We start from the raw sequence: 14996 nt of genomic DNA, 5'->3' as shown, positions 1-14996 counted from the left end.
TTCGAAGAATGGAATCCTCTTTCGAAGGCTTCTCAGTAAAGAATATCCTAAGAGGAGAAAATGAGCACGCAGATTTGTTAGCTAAGTCAGCGGCACAGGGGCTCCCACTACCTTCGGAAGTATTCTTTGAAACAATAAAAGCACCTTCCGTCGAGCTTATGGAGCGAGCCGTGCTTACAATCTCACTAGTGCACAGTGAAGATTGGAGAACTGAGATTGTATCTTTCTTGCAAGAAAATTATCCTTCGGACGACGAAGTCTATATAAAAAGAATGGAAGCCATGACAAGGCCTTACATGATCATAGAAGGAGAATTGTATAAACAAGGAGTTTGCTCTCCATTGCTGAAGTGTTTATCCAGAGCCGAAGGCCAGGAGCTAATGAAAGAAGTACATGCAGGGGTATGCGGAGCTCATATTGGGTCCAGACCGTTACTTGGAAAAGTTTTTCAGATAAGGATTTTATTGGCCGAAGGCAGCTTCGAATGCAGCAGATTTAGTTCAAAAATGTGAAAACTACCAGAAGTGTGCTAGAGACCAAAAACAACCTTCGTCTTTAACTCAGCTAATCCAGCCCACTTGGCCATTGCAAAGGTGGGGCCTAGATTTTTTAGGCCCACTTCCACCAGTGCAAAGAAATTTAAAATATGTTGTGGTAGAGGTGGAGTATTTTTCAAAGTGGATTGAAGCTAAACCTCTAGCTACAATCACTTCGGCCACGGTCCAGAAGTTTTTCTAGCAGAATATTGCTTGTCGGTTTGGTATGCCAAAGGCCATTATAGTTGATAATGGAACTCAGTTTGATGCTGAAACATTCAAAACCTTTTGTGACCAAATTGGTACAAAAATACATTTTGCATCTATAAGGCATCCATAATCAAATGGATTGGTAGAACGAGCTAACGAAATCATAATAATAGGAATAATGAAGTCAAACTTCAATCAGCCAAAAGGAAAGTGGTCGGATGAATTAATAAAAGTGGTATCGAACCACAACACTGTTGTCTCAAGGTCAACAGGATTTACCCCATTTAAGCTTTTATTCGGTGATGAAGCAATAACACCGGAAGAAGCAAGAACAGGTTCGATAAGGACCTCAGCTTCGGCAAAAGATGAAGACGATTGTAAAATAACAAAAGACACCATAGAAGGGACCAGACTTCAGGCAATAGATAACATCAATAAGTATCAAGCCAAAACAGTCAAATAGCAAGATCGGAAGGTAAAATTAAAGAATATCAAGCCAGGACACTTAGTACTTCGAAGAGTGGCCAACCTGGATATAGTGGGAAAACTTCAGCTTAAATGTGAAGGTCCTTTCTTGGTGGTATCTTCGTCAAGACCTGGATCATACAGGTTGAAAGACATGGACGGTAATGATATTCCAAGATCATGGAATGCAGATGAGCTTCGAAGATATTATGTGTAAATTAAATTTTGAAATTTTCTTACTTTTTTCCTTATGGCACCCTTTTCCTTTCAAGAGGGGAGAAAGGTTTTTAATGGGGCCATAGGTTGTAATTATTATTTTTTGTGCATCCCTGTGCAATACAAGGGCCAGATTCCCCCACATGTAAAAATGTAAAGATTTGGGATTACACCATCGAGTGTAAAAAGTATGAAGAAGCTCCAAAGTCGTTTCTAAGGGAATGCAGAGCTACAATGCCACCTAAGTGAAAGGTGAATAAGCTCCAAAGTCGTTCCTAAGGGAATGCAGAGCTAGAATGCCACCTAAGTGAAAGGTGTAGAAGTTCCAAAGTTGTTCCTAAGGGGATGCAGAGCTTAGCTCTAAAGTCGTTCCCAAGGGAATGCAGAGCTGAAATACCACCTAAGTAAAAGGTGAAGAGACTCCAAAGTCATTTCTAAGGGGATGCAGAGTCTGGGTACATGTTTGTGTGAGTTTGTTTACCTTAGGCATACGTTTGCACATTTCATTACATCATGTTTTGCATTCATACAAACATGCATTAGGCATCCGTAGATTCATCATCATGACATAAAGCATAAATCATTAACAGGAAAAGCGAAGGTTTCTATATACGAAGATGCTTCGTCTCATTGCATAAGAGGGAGCCGATGTTTGATTTTGCTCAAAAGGTGCTTTGATGTGAACGAAAAGAAGGGAAGTTGTTTTCGCCTTCGGCTCAAAAAGCTACGAGCATTGGTTTCATCCACAGCAAAGCAGATAACGCACGGATGAAAGGTAAAATAGCGTTGCAAAGCATTTACAAATATTTACAACTATTTGCTCATAGTCAATTACAATTCTTCGTCAAATAATACATCTCTTTACACAAAGAGCTTCCAAAAGTGTTTTTACAAATACTAGCAAATGAAGCTTTCGAAGTTTCCTCTAATGCTTCTGGTATAGCTTCGGTCCGCTAGCTCTTGGCATCATCATCCTGAAGAATGACAAAGGTAGGTACTGAGGAACATGGTAAGATAAAATATAAAATAAAAGCACAAAGGTAAAAAGATTTTTTATACCTTGAGCAAATTTCGAGCTTCATCTCCAGCCAGTTCTCGACCGCCATTTGCCCAGATCTGGGTAATAAATTCGTTACCTATGCTTTGGGCTTCGGCCGGAATGTCAATAAGGTCAGTTGGAGACAGGCTGAAGTTTGGTCTGTTAACGACCCTTGCATGATTGTATCCGGCTTTTATGAAAGCAGCAGCCATACCACAAGAAGCTACTAGCGCACAGAAGTCACAGTGGCCAGTTTTGACTTCATCGAGGACGTCAACTTCTTTCTCAATGCATTCAAGTGCCCCGGGGATATCTTCAGCAGAAAGACTGGCTTCTTTGGATGCGGCTACGACTGAATTGAATATACTTTTTAGCCAAGCAGTGCATTGGGCCGCAAAGTTGAAACATTAATTCTTAAGAGCTTTAAGCGCTTCACTCAGTTTCAGGTTCTTCTCAGCATCAACCTTAATTGTCATATTTAAAGCTTCGGTTTCACGGCCGAACCGGCTGGAGTTCTCTTCCAAAAGTGTTTGAGTCTCCTTCAGCTCTTTGCTTAATTTCTCATTCTGAGCCTGAGCTTCAGCAAGTGATCCTTCAGTTGAATGTAGCAGGCTATCTTCTTCTTTCAAAGAATCTTCAAGTTTTCTGATTTTATCTTCAAAGCCTTTGACGATAATTTCATTTTTCCTATCTTCGTCATCTTGTTGCATATTCAAGGCTTTGCTTAGCAATAAACTCTAAAAAAATGAACCAAAGTTAGAATACCTAAATCAATACGAAGATACCATCGATAACTTGCAAAGGAGTCTTGCTTTGAAGTTTGAGTAAAACAAGCTGCCAATGAGTCTATAGCAGCTAATATCCTTTTCAAGCTTTAGAAATCCAATGCTCTTAGACAAAGTTCTTATAATATTAGCCCCGGACCGGTCGCGAATGCATCCCACAATTTCTTCATCAACACCGCCGAAGAGCATTGATCCAGGTTGGTAGCCGTAGGATATGGCAAATTCTTTTAATTCTGATATGTCCTCTTCGGAAAGCTGTTGGCCACCTAGGTGCTGAAGGTCGAAATTCGTATTTTCCGAGGTGGTCTCTTCAATTCTTTTCCCCTTATCAGAAGGCACTATGGCTACATCTTTCTCCGCAACCACATCCGAAATAAGTCTGTCGATTTCCGACAGGGTGGTTGCGAGATTCTCGGCTTCGGCTGCAGCGGTATCTTCAGCATCAACGGGTATAATAGCTTTGTCCGCCGAAGCTGAGGGCAGGGTCTGTTCAATAGCTTCCATTATATTCATCATACACCGCTTCTTTTGCCCCTCATTTTTCCCCTCAATAGTCGAAGCAATTTCCTTTGACTGCAAAAGGCTAGTCAGATCCAACCTTAGAGGACTTAGCAGTGCAAATGGGAAAGGTTCAGTCATTACCTTCAAAATCTCCGAGACCTCTATAGCAAAAGATGAAGAAGGGCTCATAATCTGCTTCGGCACATCTTGTACCTTCGTCTCCTCAGAAGATATCTTGACAAGTTTTCGTTCCTTGGGAAACGATTCCTTCGGCTCCGATAGAGTTTTCTACTTTTTCAAAGCCTTCTTATCCTCCTTAACTGACCGAATGGCCTGTTGATTCAGAATGCTAACAATTATTTTTATTTTGGCTCCTTCGGCCCCTTCATCAAGTCTCTCATAATCAGGATACTTAAAGTTTAGAGCATCCATCATGCGGTTCAACCTTCTCTTTGGGCAAGTGTCGAAGGCAGCAGTCATCAACTGATCCTCTTTCTTTGTATAATTTCCAAGAATTTCATTACACATAGTTTATATTAATTCTAACCATTCATTGCATGGCTCCTTAAATCGTTTTTGGAACTTAAATTGATAAGGCAGCCAGACAAGCTCATACTTTTCCCTTCCTCTTTCTTCTTCGGCATTCTCCAACCGCCAGAGGTCGGAAATGTTTGGTTTGCCAAGTATTCTTGTACTAAGTCTCTAGTGCTGATTTGCTTAGCCACGACCCTGAACTCCACTTTGGCCAACTGGCAAGGAGACCCCAACTGCATATTGCACAGGGACCGAGTCATGCCGAACTTCAATCTCAACGGGCTCATCACCATGCTCATTATTTTCTCTCTTTTCTTCTCGTCAGCTTTTACGTAAAACCACTCGTTCGTCCAGTGGTTGGCCATTTGGTGCAGTAGCTATCATGGGGGCCTTTGTGTCCTTTCGGTATGCGAAGTTGTAGCATCCGAAGTTCTTATCAAGGCCGTAAGCTCTTGCCTTCGTCTGATAATGAAGTTCATGCACCCGGAAGAACCCTTCGGCGTTGGCACTCTTTCCTTGGCTTCGAAGAGCCCAGATGTACACGCTGAGCCTGACAATGGCGTTCAGGGTTAGCTGATGTAGGTAGATCTCAAACTTTTTCAAAACTTCACCTATCATCTCATAAAAGGGGGAACCGAAGTTCTGCCCAGAAGAAGCTCTTGAAGGCTACAACTTCATCTTCTTTTGGCTCTAGAATTGTCTCCTTTCCAGCAAAGCGAACCAGTTCATCATCATTTTCTCCAAAGTATCCTAGCTTCTTCATTAGAACTAGATCTTCAGCTTTAACTGTGGATCTTCCAAATTCAACATGACTAGGCTTAGTCAGATTGAATGCTATCGCCATCCTCACTTTCATTATCACTTTCAGCTTCAGCTACGGCCTGTTCAGCTTCGACATTAGAAGTACCTTCGGCAATAGTTTCTTCATGCACAACCAGCCCAAAGCGCCTCGTCATTTCTAAGATAGGAGTTGTCTTAGTCGTTTCAGTCTCATCTCCCTCCACTACACGACGGTTCACTTACAGCAACCTACGGTTGGTTGCTAAAAGCGCCTTCAACGACCTACGGTTGGTCACTAAAAACTTTTAGCGGCCCATAAGGATGGTCGTTGTAAGTGCCGTCGCTAAAGGCTTTAGCGACCGACATCTTTTTAGCAACCGGTCGTCCCTTGCTAATATTGGATATTTAGTGACCAAACGTGAGTTGCTATATTATAGATTTAGCGACCAACCGTGGGTCATCATACTATACATTTAGCAACCAACAGAAAGTCGCCGTATTTATAGTTGTTATTAATAATAATATATATTTAATTATATATAAAAAACACCACAAATCACATATTTTTATACACATAATCACAGACATACAAAGTATACCACAATTATAGATCCATCACAAAAACACAAAAGCACCACGGTTATATTATTCACAACTAGATCATTCACAGATAGCTAGCTCGATCATTCACAAAAGCTCCAAAGCTCATCAGTAACAAAAGCACCACTGATAGTCGCCTAGAGGGGGGGGTGAATAGGGCGAAACTGAAATTTACAAAAAATAATCACAACTACAAGCCGGGGTTAGCGTTAGTAATAATAAATGAGTCCGCAAGAGAGGGCGCAAAACAAATCGCAAGCAAGTAAAGAGAGTGACACGTGGATTTGTTTTACCGAGGTTCGGTTCTTGCAAACCTACTCCCCGTTGAGGAGGCCACAAAGGCCGGGTCTCTTTCAACCCTTCCCTCTCTCAAACGGTCCCTCGGACCGAGTGAGCTTTCCTTCTTCTCAATCAACCGGGAACAAAACTTCCCGGCAAGGGCCACCACACAATCGGTGCCTCTTGCCTTGGTTACAATTGAGTGTTGATCACAAGAGCAAAAGAGAAAGAAAGAATGCGATCCAAGCGCAAGAGCTCAAATGAACACGGCAAATCACTCTCTCTAGTCACTAGGGTTTTGTGTGGAATTGGAGAGGATTTGATCTCTTTGAATGTGTCTAGAATTGAATGCCTAGCTCTTGTAAGTGGTTGAGAAGTGGAAAACTTGGATGGCTTTGAATGTGGGGTGGTTGGGGTATTTATAGCCCCAACCACCAAATGTGGCCGTTGGGGAGCCAGTCTGCTCGATGGCGCACCGGACAGTCCGGTGCACACCGGACATGTCCGGTGCCCCTGCCACGTCATCAGTGCCGTTGGAATCTGACCGTTGGAGTTCTGACTTGTGGGCCACCCCTGATGTCCGGTGGCGCACCGGACAGCTCCTGTTCATTGTCCGGTGCGCCAGTATGGGCAAACCTGACGTCTGCGCGCGCTGCGGCGCATTTAATGCCTCTGCAGGTAGCCGTTGGCGCGGGATAGCCGTTGTGCTCGAGTCACACCGGACAGTCCGGTGCACACCGGACATGTCCGGTGAATTATAGCGGACGAGCCGTTGGCTTTTCCCGAAGCTGAAGAGTTCCTGAGGCCCCTTCTCCATGGCGCACCGGACACTGTCCGGTGTACACCGGACAGTCCGGTGAATTATAGCGCGAGAGCCCCTGGAAATTCCCGAAGGTGGCGAGTTCGAGCTGGAGTCCCCTGGTGCACCGGACACTGTCCGGTGGTGCACCGGACACTGTCCGGTGGCACACCGGACAGTCCGGTGCGCCCAGACCAGAGGGCCTACGGTTGGCTCTTTGCCCTTTTTGTTGAACCCAACACTTGGTCATTTTATTGGCTATGTTGTGAACCTTTGACACCTGTATAACTTATACACTAGAACAAACTAGTTAGTCCAAAGATTTGTGTTGGGCAATTCAACCACCAAAATTATTTAGGAACTAGGTGTAAGCCTAATTCCCTTTCAATCTCCCCCTTTTTGGTGATTGATGCCAACACAAACCAAAGCAAATATAGAAGTGCATAATTGAACTAGTTTACATAATGTAAGTGCAAAGGTTACTTGGAATTGAGCCAATAAAGCTACTTACAAGATATGCATGGAATGTTTCTTTCTTATTTATCATTTTGGACCACGTTTGCACCACTTGTTTTGTTTTTGCAAAACCTTTTTGTAAATCCATTTCATAGATCTTTTGCAAATAGTCAAAGGTAAATAAATAAGAGTTTGCAAAAGCATTTTCAAGATTTGAAATTTCCTCCCCCTGTTTCAAATGCTTTTCCTTTGACTAAACAAAACTCCCCCTAAAAGAGATCCACCTCTTAGTGTTCAAGAGGGTTTTGATATACCATTTTTTTGAAATACTACTTTCTCCCCCTTTTGAACACAATAGGATACCAAATGATAAAGATTTTTGGAAAACACTAAGTTTTTGAATTTGGTGGTGGTGGTGCGGTCCTTTTGCTTTGGGCTCATTTCTCCCCCTTTTTGGCATGAATCGCCAAAAACGGAATCATTAGAGCCCTGGAAGTGCAATCTTCCCCTTTGGTCATAAATAAGTGAGTTAAGATTATACCAAAGACGAAGTCCTTTTGCGTTTGAGCTTTTACTTTCTCCCCCAAGGATGAAGTCCTTTTCCTTGATGCTCATTTCTCCCCCAAGGACGAGAGAGTTGCTCGGAGTGATGGCGAAGCATGAGTTACGGAGTGGAAGCCTTTGTCTTCGCCGAAGACTCCAATTTCCTTTCAATATACCTATGACTTGGTTTGAAATCGACTTGAAAACACATTAGTCATAGCATATAAAGGAGATATGATCAAAGGTATTCAAAAGAGCTATGTGTGCAAGCTTTAGCAAAAGAAATTTCTAGAATCAAGAATATTGAGCTCATGCCTAAGTCTGGTAAAAGATTGTTCATCAAGTGGCTTGGTAAAGATATCGGCTAATTGATCTTTAGTATTAATGTAAGAAATCTCGATATCCCCCTTTTGTTGGTGATCCCTAAGAAAATGATACCGAATGGCTATGTGCTTAGTGCGGCTATGCTCGACGGGATTGTCGGCCATCTTAATTGCACTCTCATTATCACATAGCAAAGGGACTTTGGTTAATTTGTAACCGTAGTCCCGCAGGGTTTGCCTCATCCAAAGCAATTGTGCGCAACAATGTCCTGCGGCAATGTACTCGGCTTCGGCGGTGGAAAGAGCGACGGAATTTTGCTTCTTTGAAGCCCAAGACACCAAGGATCTTCCCAAGAACTGGCAAGTCCCCGATGTGCTCTTCCTATTGATTTTGCACCCTGCCCAATCGGCATCCGAATAACCAATCAAATCAAACGTGGATCCCCGAGGGTACCAGAGCCCAAACTTAGGTGTATGAGCCAAATATCTCAAGATTCGTTTTACGGCCGTAAGGTGTGATTCCTTAGGGTCGGATTGGAATCTTGCACACATGCAAACGGAAAGCATAATGTCCGGTCGAGATGCACATAAATAAAGCAATGAACCAATCATCGACCGGTATACCTTTTGATCCACGGACTTACCTCCCGTGTCGAGGTCGAGATGCCCATTAGTTCCCATGGGTGTCTTGATGGGTTTGGCATCCTTCATCCCAAACTTAGCAAGAATGTCTTGAGTGTACTTCGTTTGGCTAATGAAGGTGCCCTCTTGGAGTTGCTTGACTTGGAATCCTAGAAAATACTTCAACTCCCCCATCATTGACATCTCGAATTTCTGTGTCATGATCCTACTAAACTCTTCACATGTAGACTTGTTAGTAGACCCAAATATAATATCATCAACATAAATTTGGCATACAAACAAGTCATTTTCAAGAGTTTTAGTAAAGAGTGTAGGATCGGCCTTGCCGACTTTGAAGCCATTAGCAATAAGGAAATCTCTAAGGCATTCATACCATGCTCTTGGGGCTTGCTTGAGCCCATAAAGCGCCTTAGAGAGCCTATAGACATGATTAGGATACTCACTGTCTTCAAAGCCGGGAGGTTGCTCAACATAGACCTCTTCCTTGATTGGTCCGTTGAGGAAGGCACTTTTCACGTCCATTTGATAGAGCTTAAAGCCATGGTAAGTAGCATAGGCCAATAATATGCGAATTGACTCAAGCCTAGCTACGGGTGCATAGGTTTCACCAAAATCCAAACCTTCGACTTGTGAATACCCTTTGGCCACGAGTCGAGCTTTGTTCCTTGTCACCACACCATGCTCATCTTGCTTGTTGTGGAAGACCCATTTGGTTCCTACAACATTTTGGTTAGGATGTGGAACTAAATGCCATACCTCGTTCCTCGTGAAATTGTTGAGCTCCTCTTGCATCGCCACCACCCAATCCGAATCTTGGAGAGCTTCCTCTACCCTGTGTGGCTCAATGGAGGAAACAAACGAGTAATGTTCACAAAAATGTGCAATCCGAGATCGAGTAGTTACCCCCTTATGAATGTCGCCGAGGATGGTGTCGACGGGGTGATCTCGTTGGATTGCTTGGTGGACTCTTGGGTGTGGCGGTCTTGGTTCTTCCTCATCCTCCTTTTCTTGATCATTTGTATCTCCCCCTTGATCATTGCTATCATCTTGAGGTGGCTCGACTTCTTGATTTTGCTCTTCATCATTTTGAGCCTCATCCTCATTTTGAGTTGGTGGAGATGCTTGCATGGAGGAGGATGGTTGATCTTGTGTACTTGGAGGCTCTTCGGATTCCTTAGGACACACATCCCCGATGGACATGTTCCTTAGCGCGATGCATGGAGCCTGTTCTTCACCTATCTCATCAAGATCAACTTGCTCTACTTGAGAGCCGTTAGTTTCATCAAACACAACGTCACATGAGACTTCAACTAGTCCAGTGGACTTGTTAAAGACCCTATATGCCCTTGTGTTTGAGTCATAACCAAGTAAAAAGCCTTCTACAGTTTTAGGAGCAAATTTAGATTTTCTACCTCTTTTAATAAGAATGAAGCATTTGCTACCAAAAACTCTAAAATATGAAATGTTGGGCTTTTTACTGGTTAGGAGTTCATATGATGTCTTCTTGAGGATTCGGTGAAGATATAACCGGTTGATGGCGTAGCAGGCGGTGTTGACCGCTTCGGCCCAAAACCGGTCCGGTGTCTTGTACTCATCAAGCATGGTTCTTGCCATGTCCAATAGAGTTCGATTCTTCCTCTCCACTACACCATTTTGTTGTGGCGTGTAGGGAGAAGAGAACTCATGCTTGATGCCCTCTTCCTCAAGGAAGCTTTCAATTTGAGAGTTCTTGAACTCCGTCCCATTGTCGCTTCTTATTTTCTTGATCCTTAAGCCGAACTCATTTTGAGCCCGTCTCAAGAATCCTTTTAAAGTCTCTTGGGTTTGAGATTTTTCCTGTAAAAAGAATACCCAAGTGAAGCGAGAATAATCATCCACAATAACTAGACAGTACTTACTCCCGCCGATGCTTATGTAAGCGATCGGGCCGAATAGATCCATGTGTAGGAGCTCCAGTGGCCTGTCAGTCGTCATTATGTTCTTGTGTGGATGATGAGTGCCAACTTGCTTCCCTGCTTGGCATGCGCTACAAATCCTGTCTTTCTCAAAATGAACATTGGTTAGTCCTAAAATGTGTTCTCCCTTTAGAAGCTTGTGAAGATTCTTCATCCCAACATGGGCTAGTCGGCGGTGCCAGAGCCAACCCATGTTAGTCTTAGCAATTAAACATGTGTCGAGCTCAGCTCTATCAAAATCTACTAAGTATAGCTGACCCTCTAACACACCCTTAAATGCTATTGAATCATCACTTCTTCTAAAGACAGTGACACCTATATCAGTAAATAGACAGTTGTAGCCCATTTGACATAATTGAGAAACGGAAAGCAAGTTGTAATCTAAGGAATCTACAAGAAAAACATTGGAAATGGAATGGTCAGGTGAAATAGCAATTTTACCCAAACCTTTGACCAACCCTTGATTTCCATCCCCAAATGTGATAGCTCGTTGGGGGTCTTTGTTTTTCTCATATGAGGAGAACATCCTTTTCTCCCCGGTCATGTGGTTTGTGCACCCGCTGTCGAGTATCCAACTTGAGCCCCCGGATGCATAAACCTACAAAACAGATTTAGTTCTTGACTTTAGGTACCCAAACTGTTTTGGGTCCTTTGGCATTAGATACAAGAACTTTGGGTACCCAAACACAAGTCTTGGAGCCCTTGTGTTTGCCCCCAACAAATTTGGCAACTACTTTGCCGGATTTGCTAGTAAGCACATAAGATGCATCAAAAGTTTTAAATGAAATGCTATGTTCATTTGATGCATTAGGAATTTTCTTCTTAGGCAACTTAGCATGGGTTGGTTGCCTAGAGCTAGATGTCTCACCCTTATACATATAAGCATGATTAGGGCCAGAGTGAGACTTCCTAGAATGAATCTTTCTAATTTTGCTCTCAGGATAGCCGGCAGGGTACAAAATGTAACCCTCGTTATCCTGAGGCATGGGAGTCTTGCCCTTAACAAAGTTAGATAAGTTCTTTGGAGGGGCATTAAGTTTGACATTGTCTCCCCTTTGGAAGCCAATGCCATCCTTGATGCCAGGGCGTCTCCCATTATAGAGCATGCTACGAGCAAATTTAAATTTCTCATTTTCTAAGTTGTGCTCGGCAATTTTAGCATCTAGTTTAGCTATATGATCATTTTGTTTTTTAATTAAGGCTAGGTGATCATGGATAGCATCAACATTAATATCTCTACATCTAGTGCAAATAGAAACATGCTCAACATTAGATGTAGATGGTTTGCAAGATTTAAGTTCTACAACCTTAGCATGCAACATTTCATTCTTGGTTCTAAGGTCGGAAATAGTAGTATTGCAAACATTAAAATCTTTAGCCTTAGCAATTAAATTTTCATTCTCTAATCTAAGGCTAGCAAGAGATGCATTCAATTCATCAATCTTAGCAAGCAAATCAACGTTATCATCTCTAAGATTGGTAATTGAAACATTACAAACATGTGAATCAACCTTAGCATTTAAAGTAGCATTTTCATTTCTAAGGTTGTCAATCATCTCACGGCAAGTGCTTAGCTCACTAGACAGTTTTTCACATTTTTCAACTTGTAGAGCGTAAGCATTTTTAACCTTAACATGTTTCTTATTCTCCTTGATTAGGAAGTCCTCTTGGGAGTCCAAGAGATCATCCTTTTCATGGATGGCACTAATTAGTTCATTTAATTTTTCCTTTTGTTCCTTGTTAAGGTTAGCAAAAAGAATGCGCAAGTTATCCTCCTCATTTTTATCATCATCCTCATCACTAGATGTTTCATATTTAGTGGAGGACCTTGATTTTACCTTCTTTTTGCCGTCCTTGGCCATGAGACACTTGTGGCCGACGTTGGGGAAGAGAAGACCCTTGGTGACGGCGATGTTGGCGGCGTCCTCGTCGTCGGAGGAGTCGCTTGAGCTTTCGTCGGAGTCCCACTCTCGACAAACATGGGCATCGCCGCCCTTCTTCTTGTAGTATTTCTTCTTCTCCTTTCTTCTTTCCTTCTTGTCGTCGCCCCTGTCACTGTCACTAGACATAGGACATTTTGCAATGAAGTGACCGGGCTTACCACACTTGTAGCAAACCTTCTTGGAACGGGGTTTGTAGTCCTTCCCCTTCCGTTGCTTGAGAATTTGCCGAAAGCTTTTGATGATTAGGGCCATCTCCTCGTTGTCGAGCTTGGAGGCGTCAATTGGTTGTCTACTTGTAGACTCCTCCTTCTTCTCCTCCGTTGCCTTGAAGGCCACCGGTTGCGCCTCGGAGGTGGAAGGCTCGTCAAGCTCGTTGATTTTCTTGGAGCCCTTAATCATGCATTCAAAACTCACAAAATTCCCGATAACTTCCTCGGGGGTCATTAGTGGATATCTAGGATTCCCACGAATTAATTGTACTTGAGTGGGGTTAAGGAAAATAAGAGCTCTTAGAATAACCTTAACCACTTCGTGGTCATCCCATTTTGTGCTCCCGAGGTTGCGCACTTGGTTCACCAAGGTCTTGAGCCGGTTGTACATGTCTTGTGGCTCCTCCCCTTGGCGAAGACGGAAGCGACCGAGCTCCCCCTCGATCGTTTCCCGCTTGGTGATCTTGGTGAGTTCATCACCCTCGTGCGCCGTCTTGAGTAGGTCCCAAATCTCCTTGGCGTTCTTCAATCCTTGTACTTTGTTGTATTCCTCCTTGCTTAGGGAGGCAAGGAGGATGGTTGCGGCTTGGGAGTTGAAGTGCTCGATTTGGGCCACTTCGTCCGTGTCATAGTCCTCATCCCCTATTGATGGTACCTGTACACCATACTCAACAACATCCCATATTCTTTTGTGGAGAGAGGTTAGATGAAATCGCATCAAATTACTCCACATAGCATAATCTTCACCATTAAAAGTTGGTGGTTTGCCTAATGGGACGGAAAGTAAAGGTGTATGTTTTGGAATGCGAGGGTAGCGTAGGGGGATCTTACTATACTTCTTGCGCTCTTGGCGCTTAGAAGTGACGGAGGGCGCATCGGAGTCGGAGGTCGATGTTGATGAAGTGTCGGTCTCGTAGTAGACCACCTTCCTCATCCTCTTGTGCTTGTCGCCTTTCCGATGCGGCTTGTGGGAAGAAGATTTTTCCTTCTTCTCTTTGTGGTGAGAGGAAGATTTCTTCTCCTTCCCTTTGTTGGAGGAGCTCTTCTTCTTCTCCCTCCTTTTGGTGCGGGACTCTTCCGATGAAGTGCTCCCGTAGCTTGTAGTGGGCTTTTCGCCGGTCTCCATCTCCTTCTTGGCGTGATCTCCCGACATCACTTCGAGCGGTTAGGCTCTAATGAAGCACCGGGCTCTGATACCAATTGATAGTCGCCTAGAGGGGGGGTGAATAGGGCGAAACTGAAATTTACAAAAAATAATCACAACTACAAGCCGGGGTTAGCGTTAGTAATAATAAATGAGTCCGCAAGAGAGGGCGCAAAACAAATCGCAAGCAAGTAAAGAGAGTGACACGTGGATTTGTTTTACCGAGGTTCGGTTCTTGCAAACCTACTCCCCGTTGAGGAGGCCACAAAGGCCGGGTCTCTTTCAACCCTTCCCTCTCTCAAACGGTCCCTCGGACCGAGTGAGCTTTCCTTCTTCTCAATCAACCGGGAACAAAACTTCCCGGCAAGGGCCACCACACAATCGGTGCCTCTTGCCTTGGTTACAATTGAGTGTTGATCACAAGAGCAAAAGAGAAAGAAAGAATGCGATCCAAGCGCAAGAGCTCAAATGAACACGGCAAATCACTCTCTCTAGTCACTAGGGTTTTGTGTGGAATTGGAGAGGATTTGATCTCTTTGAATGTGTCTAGAATTGAATGCCTAGCTCTTGTAAGTGGTTGAGAAGTGGAAAACTTGGATGGCTTTGAATGTGGGGTGGTTGGGGTATTTATAGCCCCAACCACCAAATGTGGCCGTTGGGGAGCCAGTCTGCTCGATGGCGCACCGGACAGTCCGGTGCACACCGGACATGTCCGGTGCCCCTGCCACGTCATCAGTGCCGTTGGAATCTGACCGTTGGAGTTCTGACTTGTGGGCCACCCCTGATGTCCGGTGGCGCACCGGACAGCTCCTGTTCATTGTCCGGTGCGCCAGTATGGGCAAACCTGACGTCTGCGCGCGCTGCGGCGCATTTAATGCCTCTGCAGGTAGCCGTTGGCGCGGGATAGCCGTTGTGCTCGAGTCACACCGGACAGTCCGGTGCACACCGGACATGTCCGGTGAATTATAGCGGACGAGCCGTTGGCTTTTCCCGAAGCTGAAGAGTTCCTGAGGCCCCTTCTCCATGGCGCACCGGAC

This window comes from Zea mays, chromosome 3, assembly GCF_902167145.1.
Source record: "Zea mays cultivar B73 chromosome 3, Zm-B73-REFERENCE-NAM-5.0, whole genome shotgun sequence".
Lineage (NCBI taxonomy): Eukaryota > Viridiplantae > Streptophyta > Magnoliopsida > Poales > Poaceae > Zea > Zea mays.
The sequence above is the reverse complement of the archived record's forward strand: the minus strand, read 5'-3'. Positions refer to the sequence as shown.